This window comes from Kogia breviceps, chromosome 9 (assembly GCF_026419965.1).
Source record: "Kogia breviceps isolate mKogBre1 chromosome 9, mKogBre1 haplotype 1, whole genome shotgun sequence".
NCBI classification, from domain to species: Eukaryota; Metazoa; Chordata; class Mammalia; order Artiodactyla; family Physeteridae; genus Kogia; species Kogia breviceps.
In genome coordinates this window covers 50,893,877-50,907,376 of record NC_081318.1, presented here as the reverse complement: position 1 = coordinate 50,907,376, position 13,500 = coordinate 50,893,877, and the positions used below count along the sequence as shown (strand labels likewise).

The following is a 13,500-nucleotide window of genomic DNA, read 5'->3' as shown; positions in this document are numbered from 1 at the left end:
CCTCAGGCCCAGATGATTATTCCCATGCATTGAAACCTATTAGAATTTGCCCTGCCAGATTTCAAAATTGCTTGGAAGTGGTGACCTCTTCCTTCTTTTCATTTTATTTTCACAAAATGCTTTTTATTACACAGGGAAAGAATAGTAACTACAGTGGCAAAATCTAGCCCCTTTAACCAAGTAATGAAAATTAACATCACCAGGAATGGGATAAATGGAAATTGTGTGCTACTTGAAAAGATGCACCAAGAAGAACATAGTATCTGTGATATTCCTGTCAAAAAGATATAATCTGAATCTAATCTTGAGAAAACATAAGACCTACCCAAATTGAGACATACTACAAAGTAATTGACCTATATTCTTCTAGATGTCAAGGTCATGAAAGACAAAGATATACTGAAGAATTCTTCCAGACTAAAGAAGACTAAGGAGATTTACGATCCTGGATTGGATCCTTGAGTAATACTGTACTGTGGTTATAAGAGAGTATGTTCTTGATTTTTTGAAAGAAATACATACTCACATATTTATATCTGTAACTTTCCCACAAACTGTTCAGGGGGAAATGCACCCATAGTTACACATATACACACAGCATAATAAATACATGTTGAAAAGCATTAACATTTCCTGGAAAAAGTTTAAAAAGAAATGAGGAATCCCAATAGACAAGGTAAAATATCCACATTCAGAGAAGATTTGGACACAATTTAAGAAGAAAGGGGGTCACGGTCTTCCTAGTCTTCCTTCAGGGGAGTAGGACTTTGAGGGACTAAAATATTAAGGATTTTTTATTCATTGAGTTTTTAACTTTTAGAATATTCGACATAGGGTTGTTTTGATTACGAATGGCCTGATTTTGTCATCAGCTGTGGAAAGGAAGATATAAAAGGCTTTAATTGGGACGATCAAGCAAAGTCTCTTTGACCAGAGCCCTGAAGGTTGACCAGACAGCCCTGTAAAGATCTGGGGGCAGTGGGGAACTAAAAGAGCCAAAGGTCCCACTGAGCAAGATCTTGGTGTGCTCAAGACACTATAAGAAGACCACTGATGTTGAGAGATCTACGTGCTATTCCTAATTCTAATAGCTTGGCTTTGAGCAAGTCATTTTACCCAGTTGTGATGTCACGTTCCACATCTCTTGTGCAGCCCAATCTGTCAGCACATTATAGTGCTGCCAGGTAAATATATATTGACTGAATGAGTGGATGAAGAAATTAATCTTAAAGATGAGAGCAAGATTGGATAATCTCTAAAGACTTTTATAGCTCTAAAATTATATGACATTTAATATTTATTGAATGTTTGCAGAATGCATGCCATGGTGTGAAATGTTTTAAGTTGGAGGAAGTCGGCATGAACAATGCATCGTTTCTGCTTTTGCCACATTTATAATCCAGTGAAACGGGCATCTAGGAAAAAGTCATTCAAAATTTGGCATTAAAATAAATTTACCGAAGAGTCGACTCTCTTCTCCTCTGCTTTTAGTAAATGTATTTGTCCTCTTGGTGTAAGTTGGTTTGGTCCATTATTCTAGATTTGAAGATGTGTACAGGAAGGTTCAAAGCAAAATATGCTTATACCTGCTTCTGTAGGTGAGGAGGTCAAATTATACATTTCTTCAGCACAGGCAAACTTTTTAGCTGAGCCAATAGCAGGCTTAGTGAGTGCAGGAAAGAATAATCTCTGCAGTGAGAGAGTATTTAGTTCTTTTCTCACAGGGCCTGCAAAATGCTAATGATAATAATCACCTATAGAAGGCTACTATGTTCCAGGCACTGGGCTTGCCTTTTATGTCTGTTATAATCCTCAATCATGCTGCAAGACAGATATTCGTTTTCTCCTCCTCCTCCTTCTTCTTATTTAGAAAATTTCTTTAAAAATTAAAGGCCTTAAGATGCTTGCCCAAGGTTTAGAGGTAGTGAGAAGCATATCCAGCATTCAAACCCGGATTCTTCTGATGCTACTACCTATACCCTTTCCACTACACACTCCACTCCACTTCCTAGGTAATTTCAAATGTTCCTTCTGGTTCTGGCCCCTTAATACTCAATGCACCTGTTGTTTTAAGAATAGTGCTTCCATAGTCAGCCTGCATAAGCAGATATAAGCATGTGCTAGGTGCTGGGGAAGTGGGTTGACCCAGTGTGTGATATAATCTCAGATGAATTGTTTACCCCTATTTCAGACAGTGCTTTGGTCCTACAAGTGTAGAGCACAGAGTTGTATTGGTTAGAATGAAAACTAAGCTGTCGTAAGAAAGACGGTGGCTTAAGGAACAAAGATCTTTTTTTTTTTTCTCATTCACAAAACAGTCCAGGATAGATAAGTGGTCCCATTTGCTTTGTGCAGTCTTCAGGGTTCATCCTTCTATCTTGTTTCCCCCCACCCCTTAGGGCACTGTTTTGTTCTGCATAGTTGAATCTAGTTTGCAGGCAAATCCACATTCCAGCTCATAAGAAGGGGCAAGAAAGCATAGAACACACGTGCAATGTTTTAAGGCCTAGCTGTTGAAGTGGCAAATGACATTTCCAACTTGTATTCTTGATGAGGAGACCTTAGTCACATGACCATGCTTAGTTGCTCAGGAGGGAGTTCTGGGGGTGCAGAGCTGGCTCTACACTCGGCTAAAACTCTATTACTGGGGAAGAAAAGTGGAATAGATCTTGGTGGGCAGACAGAAATCTTTGCCGTGAGTATCCTGTGTAAATCTCTATCATAATATTTGTAGCATAGTTTTATTTCTTTATCTTCCCCTATTAGCCTGTTGAGCTCCTTGAGGACCAAGGCCTGTGCTTTCACTTCTGAATCCCTAGTATCTAGCTCACTGCCCCTCCTATATGAAGCACTCGTTATATTTCTGTTGAAGAATGAATGAAGCAAGTAAAGTGTATGAATTGGGAGGAGCAGGACAAGGGGAAGATGAGCGATACTTTCATTACCTAATTCAGAAAGCAAAGCTGGCTTACCTAGGGCCCTGCTCTCCAAGTTTGCATAAGGCTTTTGATGAAAAGCTTTGCCGTGAAAAGAATGAACTAATTCAGCCAAAGAAAAGGCAAAATTCAAATGTGAGGTTCTACAGCTCAGCTCAAAAGAAACAGTTGCCTGATTGTCACCAGGTGACCTCACTTTTCTCCTCGGTCATCAGCAAGGGGAAGATATAAAACAGGTGAACCTGTGAGTTTACACAATTTTTAAACAGAGGTAGGTGATGTAAAAGTAGTTTTGAAGCATATGGGAGGAGCTGCTTATACAAAACCTGATTTCCCAGCCACAGGGTGAGATGAGAGCAGGGACTAGGGACCTCTGTTCATTTGCGGACCCCACCCCCCAATCCCTATAGAAGGAGAGTTTCCAGCTGGCCTAAGTCAGCAGAACCAAGCAGGGCTGCCCACCCTGGCCTCCTGGAGATAACAACAGATGGCGAATAGGCAAAGCAAATTAATCAAGCCACCAAATGTTCTCAGATTTGGTTTTCAAATTCACTAGGCTAGTTACATATGATCACTGTTGCTATTGTGCATCATATTTATTTGACAGCCTTGTCCAGCCCTTACATTTCTCCCTCTGGCTCAGGCTAAAGAACATGTGCATTGCATTTCAATTAGTGCTTCTCAAAATTCAAGGCAGTTCTGAGGCTAAGAACACCAATGTGCCAGCAATTTATGCACAGAGGCTATCCATGGGGCCCATTTTAGCGTTCTAATATAACCTAAAGGTCAAAGGCTTGAGCTTAGTTTTTTGAAATACAGGTTTCGAAAACTTCCTTGAACATGTCCAAGTTCAAGGAACTTCCTTTAATGACGCCCTGTTGGCCTATCTTGTCCATCTATCTGGAGGAGTCAGTCATGACTTTTGAGATCTCTTTCCATAGTTCCATGTGAGAACCTAGCTTAGTATGGAGCAGACTCTATGACAGTCTAACAACCCATCCATCTCCCCCATTTGTAGTAGTTACTCCTCCACATGAAAGGCTTTTGGCAGTGAGTCGGCAGCCAAACGTCAACATGGCATCAAACTCCAGAGAAAGCCCTGTCTACTCGGATAACGGCCAGCAAAACACAGGGTGTGGGTTGTTACTACAGCATCTGGATGTATTATGTCACTCCTGCAGGATATTTTTACCACCGAAAGAAATGCCTTCTGGGAAGAGCTGTCTAGAGGGCAATTTTGCCAAAGGCACAGAATGAGGAGAAGGGGTGAAATCAAGGTATTGGGCCCGGTAACATGGGCTTGTTACTGACCCTTTTGAGTCGGGCCCCAACAAGGGTCCTCCTGCCCATTTTTGTTCAAGCCAGTAGAACGAGACAAAGTTTGGTTCAGAAGCAAAAGAAAGCTTTATTCTTTTGATGGGAGAATGGAGAGGGGTAAGCTCAGACTCTAGAGCACACACCCTCCCAGACAGGCCGTGGTCAGGGCTGCTTTTTAGGGCGGGGCAGCGGGAGGAGGGGGCGGAGCTCTTGAGGGGTGGGCGCGGCTGCACGGCTCAGGCTCCAGATCGCTGGACGCAGCCTCTCTGCCCACAGACCGCCGCCGCCATCTTGAATCGCGTCGTCCCGTGATAGGCGTTTCTACACACGGTCCCGAGCCGAGCTGTCGGCAGGGTGGTTCTGCACCAGGAACTGTGGGCTGAAGGGCTAGTGTGAGGCCTCTGCCCGTGGCTCCCTGTGAGCAAGTGAAACTACATGAAGCGCCAAGGCAAAGAAAAAAGGTTAGATTTTATTTTATTACCCAGATTCTATTTTTATCTCCCGGGAACTGTTAATGGGCTTTGCCAGTAACAGGCACATCCCTAAGGACTATGAATTTGTCCCAAAGCCATCTTCAGGTGCATTTGGAAACTAACCTTAAAGCAGTATGATGTACTGGGTTGAGAGAAGATCCAGTCTTAGCTCTGCTCGGGCCTTTTGTCACTTCTGTGGAACAGTTTTCCCTTTGTCAAGTAAGGGGGTACGACTCCCTGGGTGACCCTCAGTAGGCCACATCCACATGGTGTGACAGGTCTAATGTTGAGGAGAGAGAAGGACAAAGAGGATGAGCTGCAGGCAGGGCCAGCTCTGGGAGCTCCAGCCACCCTCACCAATCAGAGGACATGTTTGACATAGACTTGGCCTGAAGACCTTAATTAGAATTTTTTGCTTGCTGCCTGGGGAGTGGAAATCAGGAAAACAATGGCCATGATATCTTTGAATCAGGGCTGGTCTCGAGATGAATCATAATAACAAATTCTTTTCATATACTATTTCTCTGTTTCTGAAGTGCTTTGAAGCCCTACTTTGGGAATACACAGGGATTATTAATTCATTTTAGAGATAAAGTTGCAGAGAATTTCAGATCTGCTAGCAAATGGTTCAATCTAGACCTAATGATGTGATTGAGAAGGCCAAAGCTTTCCTTGTCTGTTCCAGAATGTGTCCTTTAAAATTGCCAAAGTGTAAGAAGTACCTACCCATTAACCCTCTACCATGGATTCCTCATCAGGTTAAATTGATGAATGTCATCTAATGAACAGCAAAAGCCTGGGAATATCAGGCACAGATGAGATACATTTTGTTGGACAGGAGAGTGGATGGAAAGGTCTAGATGCTCAGAGATTGCTCATATGGGCAAGAAAAGTCCAGGCTGGAACTTCAGGGGAGGCTCAGGAGCAGTGTGAGTGCACGGATACATCTTCAGGGCCGAGGGTTGCAGAAGGCATTTGGGACAGTAGGTTCAGGGGCATAAGCGGGTCCACAAAGCAGGGATTTGAACATACTTAGTAACTGCATGTTTCTGCCTGAGATAGGCCCTGTCTGAAATACAGTGAAGGAAAACAGAGCAAATACTTGGAAAGAATGGACAAGAATGCCCTCAACTGCTTATTACACATCCATATTCCAAGGCTCTATCTCCAGGATTCTGGCTGTATAGGTTTGGGATGCTGCTTAGGAACCTGCATTTGCAAATGATCATTCTTGGTGATTCTGATGCAGGGGGCTGATGGACTACACTTAGAGAGATAGGCAAAAAATGAACGATGAGCATTTGGTGTAATTCTTGAGTGGTATTTACACTCACTCCCTCTCCTGTGAGTGTTCTGTGCACCGTGCATTATTGCTGCTGGGAGTGATCAATGCTGGCCAGATCTGGAGGCAATGGATGGACATTTTACCGTATTTATATCTGCTATGAAAGAGAGGTTTTGCCACCATAATCCTGTGCCGAGTCCTTGGATTGGGAGGGTTATGGGGACCTCCTTCTGCATTTCCTTAACAAAGATGCAACTTAAATAACTGTTGCACTTTTTGCCTCTGAGGCAGATCATGAAGTAGTGAGGGGGCTTCCTGGAGTGACTGGAAGGGAGTGGAAGCCAGAGAGTAAACAGGGAAAGTGAGCAGGAGCCCAGTCCTCCAATATCTCCATTAGAGAATGGAAAGAGCTGGCAACTTTGAGTTATGGGGCCATAATTCCATCTCAGAATTCTGGCAATAGTATAAGCCACTTGAGTTCTTTCTTATTAGCTTATGAACATTTCACCCTCCTCACCCCCACCCTATGCCTGCCTTGGAAGATTAATAACTCCGTAAATTACAGTTGTATTACAATACACATATTTTTACCTCAATATGAGGCTTTCATGTGGGTATGGAAATGCCCTCAACTTACATGTCCCAGGGTGACCTGTCCTGCTGTGTGCACTAATGCAGTTTCAGTTTTGCAAAATAAAAAGGGACTTCCACTGACATAAGCTTCACAAAAGGCTGTGGTCCTTGAGTCAGACCAATCTGGGTTTCAAAAGAGCAAATGAAAAAGCATGAAGGTGAGAAGATGATGTGGGAAGAAACCCAGGAGAGAAGTGTGGCTAGAGTAGAGAACTTGAGGAGTGTGTGGGGTGTGTGTGCATGAGAAAGAGATCCTGAATGCACGAGGTATTCAGACGCTGAAGGCAATATACCTTTGAAGGTTCATACCTATGAAGGTATCTTTGAAAGTTTCTGTGTAGGAAGATGATATGATGAAAATGATACCCAAAATAGATTGGTTGCTCAGGATGGCTCTAAGGATGGCAGGCTGGTTGGAACAGGGCCACGAGGGGAACAAGGAGCTTTATCTTGAGGCTGCCTTTGCATAACGAGCATTGTTTTTGATTATTTAGGGTGTGTCGGGGGGGTGGCTTACCAAGGAGCTAGTAGGTGCCCTTCTGCTTTTCTTTGCCGAGGGCAGAGGAACCCACTTTACCTTCCTGCCTCCTCCTTCTCTGTGAAGTTGTGCTTATGTCCAGGTTTCTTGATTTTCCTACAAACATGTTACATCCATATCATATTCCAGGAACAGAGCCAAGGCCAGAGAAATCCACGTCTCCCAATTTCTTGTTCAGTGTCTGCTAGGATCTTGATGTCATGGTAGTATCCCTTAGGGTGATTAGTCTTTAATGATTTATTGAAACTGTATTGTCTGAATTCCTTAAACCAGAGTTCAGATCTTCTCGCCTGGCAGAGGGTCTGTACTGGTTTTAGCCCTCATGGCTGGGCTGCATGATAATAATACTGTGGATAGCTCTGGAATGCAAGGGGAGGGGAGAAGAGGGGAAGAAAAAGAAAGAAGACAAAAGGAAGGAGAAAAAGAAGAAAAGGGGGATGGAGGACAGAGGGGAGAGAAGCAGTAAAAAGCAGCTCATGGATAGGACAATGGTGAAGTGACCAGATGCTCCCACTGACCTAGAAAGAATGAGGAGGGCATCCTGGAAAGTGAGAGCAGCCTCTCACTTTCACCACGTGGGGGCAGACTCGACTTACAAGAAAGAGCAACAAGGTGCGAAGGCTGCAGGGAAAACGCAGTCGTCCTGGTGCAGAGAGGATTCAGCATTAACCTCATCATTCACTCCCTGTGGCCCTTCATGTCCCTCAACAGCTAGAGCCCTATTTCTGGGCACAATGCCTGGGTGGATTAAAGACAAAAAAATCCAGCTTTGCTCAAACTCAGATTGTTACTTAATATGGCATATAGAATTACAGTTAAACAGATATCACCTACAAAAAGATGCTTTGACATCTCACCTGCTTATTTAAAGTGTAGAATCACCCAAGCTTTTATTCAGAGCTCTCTTTTCTGTTTGTCTTTTTTTTTTTTTTTTTTTTTTTACTGGAGGGTTATTGCCTGTACATTACATGTGCATTATTATTTCAGGCATTTCAAAAGGTTAGAAAGGGCTTTTCTGTATTTCTTCCAGCTCCTTTGCAGTCTTTGCTTCTCTTACTCTTTCAGTGCACGGTGATCAAGTGCATGGAAGTGTGTCTGTCAGTTTCAAAAAAAAAAAAATTCATAAACTCTGAGCCTTTGTGTTAACAGAATATCTTTATTTGGAGAATGGATGGAAACAACCAAATTACAGCAGCTAGTTCCTTGGTGCTTAAAAAGCAATTGTCGTATGCATGTGATTGTTTCTGAACATAATGTGACTGACATAGTGATAACAAAAGGAAGTCTGAGCTGAGATATTAAAGAGGAACTACTTCCTCCACCTCCCCAAGTTGTTAAGTATTATTATCCCAGATAGCTGCATTCCAATCTCCATGCTATTTTCCTTCTGGTAGAATTTGCCCTTTTTTGAACTATATAGATTGAGTTAACTCCAGCGAGAATGTACATTTTCCAAAATAGACTTTCTAAGTAGCCAATTAAAAACAATCTCTTAAAAATAAAAGTCTTTTCTTTGATATGGTCATTGGGCCTCTGAGATAAAGAATCCCGTTTGCGAGTTTAAAAGGAATAATAAGAACTTTCTACTATCAACTGGTTGAGTAAGGACTGAGGAAAATGCAACTTTGCTCTTCTAAAAAAAATTTAAAAATAAAGGGATAGCAGATTGATCAAATAATTATGGGAAGTTTGGCTCCATTAGTCTCATGCTTTTCAGTATGCCCCAGTTAGCAATAAAAGTCAATTTATGTGAGTATGTGAGGCCACAGTTTTATTCAAATTGTCTGTTAAATTTGATGGCACAAGAAGAAGTGAAGCAAAGGTACTGTTCTGTAGCAAGGTCTTGGGTCTCACTATCTCCTCATCCTTAAGTATAATGAGAAGAGCATTACCTCCATTTCAGATTTTCCTACTTTAGGACTTCCCTGGTGGCACAGTGGTTAAGAATCCTCCTGCCAGTGCAGGGGACATGGGTTCGAGCCCTGGTCCGGGAAGATCCCACATGCCGCAGAGCAGCTAAGCCCTTGCGCCACAACTACTGAGACTGCATGCTGCAACTACTGAAGCCCATGCGCCTAGAGCCCATGCTCTGCAACAGGAGAAGCCACTGCAATAAGCCCACACACCGCAACAAGAGTAGCCCCCACTAGCTGCAACTAGAGAAAGTACGCGCAGCAATGAAGACCCAACGCAGCCAAAAATATTTTTTTTAAGTAAATAAATTAATTTATTTTTTAAAAAAGATTTACCTACTTTATGAAACACCATCACGTTAATTTAATTGACGGCCCCTTTAACATTTATAATCCATTACAGTGACTGGGAGATGATTATTTCTGGGTATGGTTTCGGTTTTCTCCTTCTAGTGTTGCAAGCTGCATCCCAATGTTATGAAGCCCTGGCAAGAAAAAACAAAAAAAGAAATGCCTGCTAAAATGAGTTGTTCTTAAAAAATAGGAGAACTAATGATAAAGAATGATTTACCATTAGTTTCTGTCTTTGCAGCAGTGGAAAATTGGGAGAGGATCAAACATCCTCTCCAATTTGGCCACCACCTTCTTGGTTTAATAATGTTTTTAAACGAAATCTCTGACATGGTCTTTGTCAGGGCTGTTAATTTGTACCTTGCAGAAACATGATTCAAACTTTTCTGGAATACAGACTGAGGAGAAGTTTCAATAATGAAGAAATACAGGGACATCTGGAATTTCCTCTGAAAGTTGATGTGATCTCTTAACTGAAAAATCAAAGGCTTTGCCTCAGACTTTGAGATTCCCTCTCTTAGGTAATTAGTGTTAGGAGAGAAGGTCTGATAGATGCAGAAGGGCTGACAAAACTCATGATGTCTGGTTTTTTCAACTAAGTGTGAGCGCCAAGGCTTTGGGTTTCTCTTATTTGGCTCCATCCCCTGAGAGCTTTGTTTGTTTTTAGTACATAATTTTAGTGTTCATTCTTACCAACCATCAAGTCTGATGCACTTTTAGAAAAAGTAAACCAAAAGTAATTACTTGGAGAACACAAAGGCCATATCTATATATGAGATCAAACATTTCCACCTTTCCCTTGCTATTTACCTCTGAACAACTACTCTTCTTTTTAGTACTTTCCACTTGTTTTCTTGACAAAGAGCAGGGAATATCTTCAGGCTAATTATACAGGACCATTATGGGATCCTGCAGGGACCAGGATGAAGCAAAGCTCCATCTCCGCTTTAATTTTAGGGGGAAACTAAACCTCAAGGGAGGTCATGCCTATGCTGACTTCTCAGATGGCAGGTAATCCTGGCCTAGGCGTCCTTCCCTTCCACTAAACAGAAGGAGCCTAGGTATCTAGGATCTCATGGATAGGTGGCTTCACATGGTCTAGTGTTGTTACATGACCAACCCCTCCCTTCACCTCAGCCGGAAGGTTGAGTGTGGGTGTGAAAAGATGAGAAACAAAAAGGAGTAGAAAAAGTAACAGCAGTGACCAAAAATATAGACTTATCTTCTTTTTTGAAAAAAAAATTTAAACATAAAATCTGGCAGTCACATAAAGAATTGTGAGAAAAAAAAAGAATTGTGAGAAATTCTCAGAAGACCCGTGTTCTGCCCATACTGCAAACCCAGCCGCAAGATTCTGTCAAGTCTTGCTTGCTCTTGGGAGCAGTCCATGTTGGCCTCTAAGAGGAAGGACTCCTTCAGCTGCAGGTGACAGACACCCAATTCAGACTTCTTTTAAAAGCCATAAAAAGGGGCCTCGGGCCGGCGCGCGGCGCGGCGCAGCGCAGCGTTCTGCACAGTTCCCCAGTGATAACGGCGGCGGCTGTCGGGGCCGGGCCCCGTCTGTTTTGCTAGCCTTTCTGAGAGAGCGGGAGCCTTTTAGGGCAGCGATCCCACGGTGGAAAGGGAGGGGGAGTCGTAGGGGACCCTGGCCCTTGCCCCAGCTAGAGAGGGAAGAGAGTTTGGCTGGCTTGCGGGCGAGAGCGTCCGTTCCCTTTCCACAGCGGAGGGGCGGATGGATGGGCTTCTGACTCCCAGGGAGTCCGCAGAATTCATTGCGGAGAACAGTCGAGATGTGTTCATTCACGGCGGAGGCGTGCGGAGGGTGGCCGAGCTTCTGTTGGCCAAGGCCGCGGGGCCTGAGCTGCGCGTGGCGGCCTGGAAGGCCCTTCACGAATTGAACCCCAAGGCGGCCGATGAGGCCGCCGTTAACTGGGTGTTCGTGACAGACACGCTCAACTTCTCCTTCTGGTCGGAGAGTGACGAGCACAAATGTCTGGTGGGGTACGGGGGGAAGACGTACAGTGGGTACTGGTCCCTGTGCGCCGCGGTCAACAGAGCCCTGGACGAAGGGATACCAATAACTAGTGCTTCGTACTATGCCACAGTGACCCTGGATGAGGTTCGGCATATTCTCCGTTCTGACACAGACGTCCCCATGCCTTTGATAGAAGAGAGGCATCGGATTCTCAATGAAACCGGGAAAATTCTGCTTGAGAAATTTGAAGGCTCTTTTCTTAATTGTGTCTGAAAAAGTGATAAAAGTGCTCAGAAGTTATTGCACCTAGTAGTTGAAAGCTTTCCTTCTTATAGAGATGTGACTCAGTTTGAGGGGAAAAGAATTTCTCTTTACAAACGGGCCCAAATCCTTGTGGCAGATACGTGGAGTGTATTAGAGGGAAAAGGAGACGGCTGCTTTAAGGACATCTCCAGAATCACCATGTTTGCTGACTATAGATTACCTCAGGTTCTTGTTTACCTGGGAGCCCTGAAATACTCTGATGAACTACTGGAGAAGCTTCTCAAAGGAGAAGTGCTTTCGTATGGGAATAGGCAAGAGGTGGAAATCAGAGGGTGTTCACTTTGGTGTGTTGAGCTGATCCGGGATTGTCTTCTGGAGCTTACTGAAAAAAAGGGTGAAAAAACTAGTGGAGAGATCAATTCCATTCTTCTGGATTATTTCTTATGGGACTATGCCCGTGATCACAGGGAAGATATGAAAGGAATTCCATTTCATCGCACACGTTGCATCTATTATTGACCCACAGTGTAAACTGATCCTAAGAAAACTTGCATTTTTATATCACATAATTATTTGTATAATTTTGCTTTGTTATTAGAGAAGGTGGTAGAGGTTACAGCAACAAGAAAATTAATTACCCAGGCTCTCTTAAAATATTTTTCCTGACATATCAGTCTGTATTGCCAACTTTTTCCTTTTTTTGCTTGTTTCGTTTTGACTATATTTTCCTTTTCTATGGATACATGACAGAAATAGTAAAGGAAATTTAATGCTTTCTTTAAATCTCATTTCTTAAAATTAATCATGCCTTATAATGTGATTGATCTTTGGTAATAATATTTCATCCATTCAATTGGTATCTTTTTTCAAGGTGTCGTAAAATGTTCTATATACTTTAATCATTTGATGTAAGAGAGAGAGAAGGTAGGGTCTTTGCTGTAAGAATGCTGCTGCTCTTGTAGAAATCAATCTTGACAGATTTTTAAAAACTTCTTATTGATAAACATAATGATTTTCAATTTAGGATATTTGTCCAGTTTTTTTTCTTCAGAGTAACTACATTAGAATTTATTGAATAAAGATTTTTTAAACTTCTCTTAAAAAAAAAAATAAAAGCCATAAAAAGAAGGGAGGTGGATGGACCTGGAGCCTGTCATACAGAGTGAAGTAAGTCAGAAGGAGAAAAACAAATACCGTATGCTAACACACATATATGGAATCTAAGAAAAAAAAAGTCATGAAGAGACTAGGGGTAGGACGGGAATAAAACACAGACCTACTAGAGCATGGCCTTGAGGATATGGGGAGGGGGAAGGGTAAGCTGTGACGATGTGAGAGAGTGACATGGACATATATACACTACCAAACATAGGGTGGATAGCTAGTGGGAAGCAGCAGCATAGCACAGGGAGATCAGCTCGGTGCTTTTTTTTTTTTTTTTTTTTTTTTTTTTTTGCGGTATGCGGGCCTCTCACTGTTGTGGCCTCTCCCATTGCGGAGCACAGGCTGCGGACGCGCAGGCTCAGCGGCCATGGCTCACGGGCCTAGCCGCTCCGCGGCATGTGGGATCCTCCCGGACCAGGGCACGAACCCGTGTCTCCTGCATCGGCAGGTGGATTCTCAACCACTGCGCCACCAGGGAAGCCCCAGCTCGGTGCTTTGTGACCACCTAGAGTGGTGGGATAGGGAAGGTGGGAGGGAGGGAGACGCAAGAGGGAAGAGAAATGGGAACACATGTATATGTATAACTGATTCACTTTGTTGTAAAGCAGAAACTAACACACCATTGTAACGCGATTATACTCCAATAAAGAT

General features: G+C 43.0%; 1 pseudogene; it reads left to right on the top strand.

The window, feature by feature from the left end:
- Positions 1-10,923: 10,923 nt before the first annotated feature.
- LOC131763065 (queuosine 5'-phosphate N-glycosylase/hydrolase pseudogene) lies at positions 10,924-12,708 on the top strand (annotated as a pseudogene).
- The last annotated feature ends 792 nt before the right edge of the window (positions 12,709-13,500 follow it).